Source organism: Triticum urartu, chromosome 6A (genome assembly GCF_056163025.1).
Source record: "Triticum urartu cultivar PI428250 chromosome 6A, HENAU_Tu73, whole genome shotgun sequence".
Lineage (NCBI taxonomy): Eukaryota > Viridiplantae > Streptophyta > Magnoliopsida > Poales > Poaceae > Triticum > Triticum urartu.
This window is the reverse complement of record NC_141878.1, coordinates 425,410,895-425,423,481: the sequence shown is the minus strand read 5'-3', so window position 1 is coordinate 425,423,481 and position 12,587 is coordinate 425,410,895.

The window sequence follows — 12,587 nt, the reverse complement described above, 5'->3', positions numbered from 1 at the left end:
TCAACTATTTTTATGGGATTTTACAGTTTGTATGTAGTTGTCATGTGATGTGTGTGTATTTACTTCAAATTTGATGTATGTGGCATGGATGCTGGATTTTTTGGGGGAAATACACTTGTGTGGAGGTCGGTGGTCGAGGTCGAGGAGAGGAAGCTAGGCTACAAAGAAATAATCAAGAACATCGAAAACGAGCAAAAGCTCATGTTCATGACTTCATGGGCACAAGTACTCTCGATGAGAAGGTAAGAACATGGTTGGAGCTTTGTCACGATCAAGTGACGACGATGAGGTCAATGGGAGGCTTTCTGAGAAGGTTTTGGAGGCTTTTGGATGATTCATGAGAAGAGGCATGGGTTAAATGAGTGGAAATGGAAACAATGGTGGCAATTGAGAGAATGGGGTAAATGAAGAGAATGCAAGCATTACTCATGACAGTAAAGGCAATGACATTTGAGAGCTCTGTGCATTCATGTTCTATGCACTTTTGATTGTGTTTATGATGCACAATGCTTTTGATTTTATGCTTAACTTCAAAGTTTAATTTGGAATATTTTGGATTTGAACTTGAATTTGAAATGTTGTTGATTATATGTGTTGTGAGGTTGCAATGTGTTAATTGCCATGTCATAGTTTTTTTAATATGTGTGCAATTTTGGAGTAGAGAAAAAGAAGGCCAAATTTTAGGGCCCTAGTTTTTGGTCTGCTGGAAAAGCATAACTTTTCTGGTGACCAAAACCTTCTCCCCCTCCTCTAAAACCATTTTAGGGCACCAAATCATTGGGTCATTGTTGGACATGCACCTAGAGCATGTGGCATTTTGGTTACGCAAAACGAGGTTTAAGATTTGGCCAAATGTCATCTGGCGCTTCAACCCCTTTTAGAGTGATGCGGAACTTTGGTCACCTAGTGGGGTTGCGGCTTTATTGGTCTTTCAAAACCTTTGAGATTCTTACCAAAGTTTGATTGCCCATATACCATGTCGTCAAGACCTTCGAGGTTAATCAAACTTGTGCAAGTTTACTCAACTGAATTACTCACATGAATCATGATGGAAAGTCGATATGCAAAAGGTGAAACTTCAGACAATGACTTTGAATAAGTTTGATGTAACTTTCAATTTATTATCATTTTCTATGGAGACATCAAAAGACGACCTAAGTAAGAACCCTAGGTACATGGCTCCACTGGACTAATCACCCAGGGCTCTAGTCGACAACAACGAAAAAATCATGAGGAAAAGCTTAGGTGGTTAGCAGGCCTATGACACATGGTGTCAATGACTACATATGGTGTCGTAGGCCTGGGATCCGGGCCAGGCTAGCGGAGGTGGAGGGCTCTGATCGTCATTGGTGACTTCTCCGTTGCCGGTTTTCTCATTCTTCTCTTTTGTGAGCTAGTCGTTGAGCTAGCACTCTCTGGATGAGTGAATTTGCCATGTACATCCCATGATTGTGGTGCTGGCAGGGGTCGCTCAAGATATCCTCATACGTGCGTGTTGGCCGTCGGGGGCCTATTTTCCCATCCCCTCTTCTTGTTGCTGGCCTGGCTAACGCTGTGTGTTACTGCCACAAGTTTTGGATCTTGCTCCTCTTTGCACTGGTGGTCTCTGTTGCAATTCTTGTTTCTTCCCCTAGAGCTGTCACCATCGGCGGGCTCCTGTTATTCTGCTGCTGGCATGGGTCGCCGACCTGTGCGAGTTGTTTCCTCCCCGATAGCGTATTTGTGGCGACCTTCATGAGTGTTGCCATGGAGGTTAGGTTGCCTTCTCCCCATTTCTTGCCAAGCTTGTGGCAGAACAAGGGGTCTTGTGCATTGTGGATGAAGGTGTCAATTGTTGTCCGATAACCCACAAGTATAGAGGATCAGTTGTAGCCTCTTTCGTTAAGTAAGAGTGTCAAACCCAACGAGGAGCTAAAGGTAGAACAAATGTTCCCTCAAGTTCTATCGACCACCGATACAACTCTACGCACGCTTTACGTTCGCTTTACCTAGAACAAGTATGAAACCGGAAGTACTTTGAAGGTGTTGTAGGATAGGTTTGCAAGATAATAAAGAGCACGTAAATAAAAACTAGGGGATGTTTAGATAAAGAAACAACTAAGTTAGTTTTAGTAGAGAGATTTTTGTCACAAGAAAGTTATTTGTCCTTAGGCAATCGATAACTAGACCGGTGTCGGATTTTGGGTTTCGGCAGACCCTTGAGGTTCGAACACTAGGGTGCGCGCGGAGATTTCGCCTCCTACCTAACTGCGCCCCTCCGCCTCGCTAAGATCTAAGCAATGGAAAGAACAACACGAATGACACAGGGTTTATACTGGTTCGGGCCACCGTTGTGATGTAATACCCTACTCCAGTGTGTGGTGTGGTGGATTGCCTCTTGGGCTGATGATGATGAACAATACAAGAAAGAACAGCCTCGCGAGGGTTTGCTCTTGGCTGGGGCGATGAACTGCTGGGAGGAGTTCAGTCTCCCTTCTCTCTCTCTGCTAGGGTTCTACCAGATCTCTTGCTGTCCGTCCACTCTGTGGGTGGCTGGTCCTATTTATAAAGGCCTTGGTCCTCTTCCCAAATATCGAACGGGAAGGGAGCCAACAATGGCGGGCTAATTTGAAGGGGAACAGCTAGTACCAGCTATCCTGACAAAAGTAGTCTTCGCCTGCACAAAGCTCTGGTGATGACGCCGTCTTGGGCTCCACAATGACCTCCGTCTTGCAGTCCTCCTGGTCTTGGTCTTGTTGCACCGAAATGGCAACATTTGCTTGATGCCTCGGTACTCCGTGGCTGCGCTTGCTCCCTTTGCACCAAAGAGGAAAGGAGGACGATCATCAATTAACCCATAGGACAAAACGGATCTACTCAAACATCATAGGATAGCCATACATCATTGGACAATAATATATAGCGTTGAGCACCGTGTTTAAGTAGAGATTACAGTGGGGAGAAGAGGTTTTACACTACTGCATAGAGGGGGAGAGAGTTGGTGATGATGGCGGCGAAGTTGTTGGTGTAGATTGTCGTCACGATGATGGCCCCGGCGGCGTTCTGGCGCCACCGGGAGAGAGGGGGAGAGAGCCCCCCTCCTCCTTCTTCTTCCTTGACCTTCCATTAGATGGGAGAAGGGTTTCCCCTCTGGTCCATGGCCTCCATGGCGGTGGAGGGGCAGGAGCCCTTCGGAGATTGGATATCTCTCTCTCTCTGTGTGTTTCTTTCTTTTTCTGCGCTCCCTGATTCTGACCTTTCATCGTTTCTTAAATTCTCGAAGATCCCTAACTCTGATTGGGCTGAAATTTTAACACAATTTTTATCTGGATATTAGCTTTCTTGCGGCGAAAGAAGGGCACCAACCGCCTTACGGGATGGCCACAAGGGCCCAGGGCGCGCCCCTCACCCTTGTGGCCCCCTCGGGCATTGTCTCGCGTTGATTCTTTTTCCCAAAATTCACATATAGTCCAAAAAAAATCTCCGTAAGTTTTTATCGCATCTGGACTCTGTTTGATATGGATTTTCTGCGAAACAAAAAACATGCAACAAACAGGAACTGACACTAGGCACTTAATCAATATGTTAGTCCAAGAAAATCATATAAATTGTTGCCAAAACTATGTAAAATTTGTAGAATATTGGCATGGAACAATCAAAAATTATAGATACGACGGAGACGTATCAGCATCCCCAAGCTTAATTCCTGCTCATCCCTGAATAGATAAATGATAAAAAAGATAATTTTTGATGTGGAAAGCTACCTAGCATAATTTTGATCATATAATCTAATCATGGCATGAATATTAAGACACGAGTGATTCAAAGCAATAGTCTATCATTTGACATTAAGACAATAATACTTCAAGTATACTAATAAAGCAATCATGTATTCTCAAAATAACATGGCCAAAAAAAGTTATCCCTACAAAATCATATAGTCTGGCTATGCTCCATCTTCATACACAAAGTATTTCATCATGCACAAACCCGATGACAAGCCAAGCAATTGTTTCATACTTTTAATGTTCTCAAATCTTTTCAACTTTCACGCAATACATGAGCATGAGCCATGGATATAACACTATAGGTTGAATAGAATATGATGGTGGAGGTTATGTGGAGAAGACAAAAGGGAAGAAAGTCTCACATCGACGCGGCTAATCAACGGGCTATGGAGATGCCCATCAATTGATGTCAATGCGAGGAGTAGGGATTGCGATGCAACGAATGCACTAAGAGCTATAAGTGTATGAAAGCTCAAACTGAAAACTAAGTGGATGTGCATCCAACTTGCTTGCTCATGAAGACCTTGGGCATTTGAGGAAGCCCATCATCGAAATATACAAGCCAAGTTCTATAATGAAAATTCTCACTAGTATATGAAAGTGATAACTCAAGAGACTCTCTATGTGAAGAACATGGCGCTACTCTGAAGTACAAGTGTGGTAAAAGGATAGTAGCATTGCCCCTTCTCTCTTTTTCTCTCATTTTTTTCTCTCTTTTTTTGTCCTCTTTTTTTCATCCGGAGTCTCATCCCGACTTGTGGGGGAATCATAGTCTCCATCATCCTTTCCTCACTGGGACAATGCTCTAATAATGATGATTATCACACTTGTATTTACTTACAACTCAATATTACAACTCAATATTACAACTCGATACTAGAACAAAATATGACTCTATATCAATGCCGTTGGCGGTGTACCGGGATGTGAATGATCTAGCGTAGCAAAGATTAAAAAAAAACAGACAAGCTATGGAAATATCATGCTAGCTATCTTACGATCATGCAAAGCAATATGACAATGAATGCTCAAGTCATGTATATGATGATGGAAGTTGCATGGCAATATATCTCGGAATGACTATGAAAATGACATGATAGGTAGGTATGGTGGCTGTTTTGAGGAAGATATAAGGAGGCTTATGTGTGATAGAGCGTATCATATCATGTGGTTTGGATGCACCGGCGAAGTTTGCACCAGCTCTCGAGGTGAGAAAGGGCAATGCACGATACCGAAGAGGCTAGCAATGATGGAAGGATGAGAGTGCGTATAATCCATGAACTCAACATTAGTTATAAAGAACTCACATACTTATTGCAAAAATTTATTAGCTATCGAAACAAAGTACTACACGCATGCCCCTAGGGGGATAGATTGGTAGGAAAAAACCATCGCTCGTCCCCGACCGCCACTCATAAGGAAGACAATCAAAAATAAACCATGCTCCGACTTTATCACATAACGGTCCATCATACGTGCATGCTTCGGGAATCACAAACCTTAACACAAGTATTTCTACCAATCCACAATTACTCACAAGCATGACTCTAATATCACCATCTTTATATCGCAAAACTATTGCAAGGAATCAAACATATCATATTCAATGATCTACAAGTTGCATGTAGGATTTTATGACTAATCATGTGAATGACCAATTCCTGATGACTCTCTAAATAGATATTAGTGAAGCAAGAGAATTTAATTCTTTTTACAAAATATATGACCGCGCTCTAACAAATATAAATGAAGTAAAAGAGCATTCTACAAATGACGGTTTTTTATATATAGAGAAACAGGCAATCCAAACTTCAAATGATATAACTGAAGCACTGCTACTCCGATGGAAAAATCGCTGCACTCTCGTGAATTGGGCCGGCCATCAGGTGAAGCCCACGTTCCCATTGTAATCATCTCCACGGTGCCTCTCGTCAACCCTAACGGAGGAGGCACCCACCCAGTCTACCGAGGGGATGGCAAAGGCGCACGGCGCGGCGGCGGCCCTATCCCGAGACGGCGGGTACATGTCGGACACGCACGACGAGGGTCGACTGCAAGAGAAAGAAGGAGATGGCGGACGATTAGCCGCCACCGATGCAGGCCCCAAACCAGTGGGTCGCCACAACTCCCTGAGCGACCGCGTCAGCGAGAGCCTTTGCATCTCCGAGGATGTCGCTGTCGACGACCAGAGCTCTCAGCGACGACGTGGCCCGCCCGCGTCCCATCGAGGCCGTGGAGGCGTCAGTTAGTAAGGGCCACGGAGTGTAGAAAAGGGCGAGCGGCCATGCAGGTACGACGATTTACCACTCCTATTCTTCTGCATCTTGCAATTCTTTTCCTTTGTCCGTTGCCTCTGAATCTGTTGTGCCGATTGGATTACCACAGGAGGCCAAGGAGGCCACAAGTGAGGCATCCAGCTCGACTTCGCCATGCGGGTCGCGCTGCACATTCGTCCCATCGCCGGCAAAGCATTCGTCAGTTGGGAAGGTGAGCAAGCAGGTAATGCCTTACGCTTTTTGTTGTTCATTTTCCGTTTCATTTCTTGATCAGCATTCGCGTCACCACTTCAGAATGCAGTTATCTGAAGCTTATCTTGTCTTCTTTGTACTCAAATATTATTGTGAGTACGCCATTTTATATTATTTCTTAGATTCTTGATCGACCGAGTAGATACTTTTGGAGACAAAATGACTTGTCTGAAACTTATGATCTCCCCAGTGTACTTACATTTTGGTAGCATGTGCACTTCACAATTATATTAGTAGAAGCACTGCTCATATTAGTAATTTATACGTACATACTCTCCAATTCACCACGCTTGAGCATTTTGATAGGTGTATCCCGATAATTTCTTAGCTTTGTGAACATATAGTTTAGAAACCAAATATACTGTTATCTGAAGCTTATTATCTAATCGGTGAAATTAGCACGCTGATTATTGTACTCTCCAGCTCTCCAGGCTTTAACATTTTGGTCAGTGTAACCTGATCATTTCTTAGCTTCTTCATAATTGATTAGACCATCAGATACTACATCGCTGATTTTCATCAATGGTTTTATACTGGAGCTAAAATGGTTAGCTTTTCTGTTCTTAGATTCAACAGCTTGATGGTCAATGCTGATGATTGGGATTCCATGGATCCATGCAATATATGTACATATTTGATCATGTCTCCTGGATCTGATCAACCTTGGTAGAAGAAGCCAACAATGTGGAGCAGTGCAATCTCTCTGCCACTTAGCCCTTGTAGGCAGTGCGGTAATTAGCAATTAAACTCGAATTATAAATCTTAAAACACATGGTAAAATACTTAGCAAACAAATTTTTTTCCGGTACACATCAAATTTCAGGTTTGAATGTTGTATTATTGCATGAAACCAATACTATAGGTACTATACAATCGGCATTTAAATTCCTCAATGCGAAGCAATTTCACACCAAATACGATTAAATTTGACATTTTGTGCTTACCTCTTTGTTGGAGCTTGTAGGATTATTGTGATAGACTAAATGTAGAATTCTCTTGCCGGCGAGAATGTGTTGTACAAATTTCCCGAAGTATTTGTAGTGCCTATTTATTTACTCAAATATATCATTTTTCCTCAATATTTCTACTTTTGAGATTTTATGGCGGGGGCCTTTCCGAGAGAACTCTTTCTAGGAGCCAAAAGTGGTCACGATAAATCACAACATGTATCCAACTATCTATCAACCATCCTAGAGACTAAGAGCAACTCTAGCACCCCGCATCCCGCCCCGACCCGTAAAATAACCGCCAATCCCGCCCCGTCTTGTAAAAAAATTTAGGGGGCGCGGTAAAATCCCAACCCTAATCCGGAAAAACGCGGGTTTCCCGCGGAAGCGGTTGGTACGGAGACATTTCATCCCGCGCTTTCTCCCACCAACCACCTCTCCTCTCCCCCCTCGTGCCGCCGCCGGCCGCCGCCCAAGATTCCGGCGACAGCAGCCGGTAGGAGCACGCCGGAAGGCCGCCACGCACATGAGGCCTCCCCTCCCTTCCCCCTGCATCGGCGGGCTGTCGGATTTGGCTTTTTCGGCCGCCGGTTGCTGCCCCAGGCGATGGAGTGGTCGGGGAGCCTCTCCCGCAGCCCAGGCAAGGGCGCATCGCCGCATGCAGGCACGGGTTCGTCTGCCCGCCGCTGCCGAAGGTTTGCGGGCAAGGACTCGTCCGGCCGTCCACCGGGCTCGGCGCTCGCGCAACGTCTTTGTGGCTTGCCGATGCCGCTCATAGAGTGCGACGACTGCCCGCGGAAAGTGCTGCGGCTCACTTCGGGCACGCCGAAGCACCCCGGATGGGTGTTCTACAAATGCAAAAATGACGGGGTACGTGCACTTGCGGTAGCTCGTTTCATAGCTCATTCTTTAGTTCAATTGCGGTAGCTCACTTCGAGATTGCTCATTCTTTTGTGTAGGACGATGGATGCTCATTTTGGTATTGGGAAGGCCAATACATTGATTTGTTGATAGAAAGAAACTTAATAGATGTTAGTGCACTCTTTAGTACAATCGAAGGCAATGATGTGGCTGCATGTGGAATTAGAGGGGAAGCAACGTCTACTTCTTTTGAACCAAAAATGAAGAACGAAGAATGCAAAATCAAGAATCCGCAGATCAACAATGGATGCATGGAGAAGATATTAGTCCAACTTGTGGGAGCAGTTATGGAAGTTGAAAATCTTCTGAAATGCATACTTGTGGTTCTTCTTTTCTTTGGTTTTGCTATTCTAGCCAAGATTTGGTGATATATTTTGTATCTAATGTTGTTGCAAAAGCAAAGAAATGCATTACGCTAGATCAATTTAAGTTGCAAATCTAAGTTTTGCGGGCCGGGAGGAGCTGTGCCAGATCAGAACCCGCAGAAGCCGACTCGTAAAAAAGCATATTCCGCGAATATGCTTTTTTACGGGTCCATTATGCGGGGTCTGCATTTGTGCCAGCCCACGCCGGCCCGCAAAAGCGGTTTTGCGCGAACTGTTGCGTTTTGCGGGCCGGCGGGATGCGGGGTCTGCTAGAGTTGCTCTAATACACTTGAGACCCAAACATGAACCAACTACAAGTTCATCAGACCTAAGAAAAAAGATCAACACACAACTTTCTTGCAATCCAATATGACTCCTCTCTTCAATTACATACCATGATTTGTAAAATGAAGCAGAGAATCACGATATGCAAGAAAGCACAACACCACTCCAAAGCTTTGCAAACAATGATATACAGATTACTTCATGTCCCTAAAAAATATAGAGCAAAATTAGACGGGCGCGGCAACGCGCGCCATCAATGATCTAGTGAAGCATTCTATAAAGCCATACTCAAAAGATATAAATGAAGTGCGAAGCGCATTTTATAAATCAACCAAGGACTATCTCATACCAGCATGGTGCATTAAACAAAAAAGGAAAAATAAAAAGCACACGACGCTCCGAGATTTACGCATATCATGTGACGAATAAAAAAATAGCTTCAAGTAAAATTACCGATAGTTGTTAGAAGAAAGAGTGGATGCCTTCCGGGGCATCCCCAAGCTTAGGCTCTTGCCACTCCTTATTCCTTCATCCATCGTGATCTCACCCAAAACTGAAAACTTCAATCACACAAAACTTAACAAAACCCTCATGAGATCTGTTAGTATAATAAAGCAAATCACCACTTCAAGTACTGTTGCAAACCCATTCATGTTTTATTTTTGTATTATTGCTACTGTATTATAACTTCTCCATGGCTTACACCACCGATAAAAATGATAGTTTCATCAAAACTAGTAAAACAATGCATCAAAAACAGAATATGTCTTAAACAGGATAATCTATAGCAATCTGAACATCTACCATACTTCTGTAACTCCAAAAATTCTAAAAAATTAGGACAAAAATTTGTATAGAAGTATTGTGCAAAAAGTTTCAGAAACATTCAACATTCCAGTAAAAAATGAAAATTCACGCACTACAGCCAAAGTTTCTGTTTTTGCACTGCACACACCAAACAATCAATCTAATCATCCTAAAGGCAAATATTGGCACATTATTTTTATAATACAGTGGAGTTGTACAAGGGGATAATTATTTTTGTTGAAAAGTTTCTGTAATCGAGATTCGCAAAGTTTCCATGGGCACAACCCACCAGGGTGCGCCTGGGCCTCCTGACGCGCCCTGATGGGTTGTGCTCCCCTCGGAGCACCCCCAGGCACTTCTTCGGCCCACTAGATGTCTTCTGGTCCAAAAAAATCTTCAAAAAGTTTTGCTGCGTTTGGACTCTGTTTGGTATTGATTTCCTGCGATGTAAAAAACATGCAGAAAACAGCAACTGACACTTGGCACTATGTCAATAGGTTAGTACCAAAAAATGATATAAAATGGTTATAAAATGATTATAAAACATTCAAGAATGATAATATAACAACATGGAATAATAAAAAATTATAGATATGTTGGAGACGTATCATGCCTCTTATGCTGGATCTAAAGAAGATCCTCGATTTCATTGACTTATGGCACAAAGATCCCAACACTCCACTTCCTGACTTTAACCTCACTCCTGGTCAAAGTCACATGCTGAACGCCTTCATAGGCAAGGAAAAGTGGAAGTTTCAGAAGGCCAAACAAGTGAAGAAGGCCCATTACAAGAAGGAGAGATTCATGAGGAACAACGTTCTTACATTGGCTCCTGAAGAACTTGTAACTGTTCAGAGGGAGATCAGAGACCTTAGTGATGAATTTGACAGATATCATGCTGATTGGCTCGGTGCCAAAGTCAGATTCGTCAAGACTGCCAAGAATCTCAAGGCAGACGTTGCAGCATCATCGCAACAGCAAATTCCTCAGGCTAAAGCATATGCTCAGCAAACTGAAGAAAATGAAAGTGCGGCTGATGAAAATTAGGCTGCTAAAGAAACTGAAGCTACCAGGATTGCTGAATAAATTTCAGCTCCCGAAGAACATGCCAGGGTGACAGCATCAGTCGTGCCTGAAGAAACTGCACCAACTTCATCTGCTCCTTCGGGAAAATCTTCAACGGTGAAGAAAATCACTCTTCATTCTGCATCAGAAGTGAAGAAAACAAAAGCTGCAGAGAAGGAAGCCACAAGGAAGAGGAAAGCATCAACCTCTGCAGAGTCCTCAGCTCCCAAGAAAGTGAGTACTTTGACGAGCTCTTTCACGGAACCTATTGATGTTGTTCCAATATCAATAGTGCCATCAAAGGAACTCATTCCATTTGGTGAAGAATATGTCATTCCAGATGACACTGATGAAGAGAATCCTTCTGCTGCTTCCTTACAGCAATTGGATGAAGAAATCAATGTGGGAGACGTTGTTTCCACACCACTGGTATCATTGCCTGTGCCTCAGTTCATAGCTGAAGAGGCCGACATTGAGGAAATTGAAGATGTGGATATTGGCTCAACAACTCCTGTGCTGAATGATGACTATTGGGAAAATCTTCACCCCAATTTTCCAATTACCACACCTCTGCATCCAATTCGTCAGTCCCCTGTGTGGACTGGAGAAATTCTAACAAGATCTGAAGGACGTCAAGCTTCACTTTAGTCCATACCTGAAGAAATGGAGAACCAGACTGCTGCTAAAGAACCCGAAGCTTCAATCCCTCAATCAGCAGCACCAGAGGTTGTGACTCAAGAAGTTGTGAGACCGTCAACTGCAAATCTTTAGCCCAAGCCACAAAATCCTCATGCAAAGAGGCCAAAATTCAAGGCCGGTGATTTCTTCGCTAAGCATCATTTCTTCATTGATGCAAATCCATATGACTCAGCAAGACTTAGGCGCAAGAGGTTCTGGACTGCTAGCCAGATGAATTTCTATGCATCGCTTCTCTTTGATAAGGACAAGGTATTTCAGCACCGTCAAATTCCTCATGTGGATATGGAGTCCATTCCTTGCTTCCAACCTATCTTGAATGTTCTTCATGAAGCTGGGCTCCTAAATTTCTATGCTGATATCTATCACTGGAATGAAGAGCTAATTCTTCAATTCTATGCAACTCTGCACCTCACTGGAAATGTGGCTGATGTCAATTCATGGGTGCTTGACTAGATGACCGAGAACACTCATGATAAACTTTGCAAGGATTTTTTTATATCAATAATAAGAATTTCTGGAGCCAAGACCCACTAGAGAGGGGCCCCTGGGTGGGCACAACCCACCAGGGCGCGCCCCCCTCTCTTGGCGCGCCCAGGTGGGTTGTACCCACCTGGTGGCCCCGCTGACGACCCCCTTGATACTATAAAATCACATATTTCCAGAAAAAATCAAGGAAAAAGAATTATCGCGATCCACGAGACGGAGCTGCTGCCAGGCCTGTTCTTCCTCGGGAGGGCAAATCTGGAGTCCAATTGGGGCTCCAAAGAGGGGGATCTTCGTTCTTCGTCATCACCAACCCTTCTCCATCGCCAATTCCATGATGCTCCCCACTGGGAGTGAGTAATTCCATCGTAGGCTCGCTGGTCGGTGAGGAGTTGGATGAGATTCATCATGTAATCGAGTTAGTTTTGTTAGGGCCTGATCCCTAGTATCCATTATGTTCTTAGATTGATGTTGCTATGACTTTGTCATGCTTAATGCTTGAGACTTTGGGCCCGGGTGCCATGATTTCAGATCTGAATCGTTTATGTTATCATCATTATATCCATGTTCTAGATCCAATCTTGCAAGTTATAGTCACCTACTATGGTTATGATCCGGCAACCCCGGAGTGACAACAACCGGGCCCACTCTCGGTGATGACCGTTGTCAGTGTCAAAACCGGCGGATCTCGAGTAGTGGGTCCCGAACTGTGCGTCTAGG